Genomic DNA, 335 nt, shown 5'->3' on the forward strand with positions numbered 1-335 from the left:
AGGAAGAGGGAGAGGAAGAGGAAGAGGAAGAAGAAAAAGAGGAGGAGGAGTAGGAGGAGGAGGAAGAAGAGGAGGAGGGAGGAGGAGGAGGGAGGAGGAGAAGGGAGGAGGAGGAGGAAAAGGACGAGGAGGGAGGAGGAGGGAGGAGGGGGAGGAGGAGGAGGACGGAGGAGGAGGAGGACGGAGGAGGGAGGAGGAGGAGGGAGGAGGGGGAGGTGGAGGAGGACGGAGGAGGAGGGAGGAGGAGGATGAGGAGGGAGGAGGGAGGAGGAGGAGGATGAGGAGGGAGGAGGAGGAGGAGGAGAAGAAGAGGGAGAAGATGAAGAAGAGAAAGA

This window comes from Hordeum vulgare, chromosome 4H (assembly GCF_904849725.1).
Source record: "Hordeum vulgare subsp. vulgare chromosome 4H, MorexV3_pseudomolecules_assembly, whole genome shotgun sequence".
NCBI lineage: Eukaryota > Viridiplantae > Streptophyta > Magnoliopsida > Poales > Poaceae > Hordeum > Hordeum vulgare.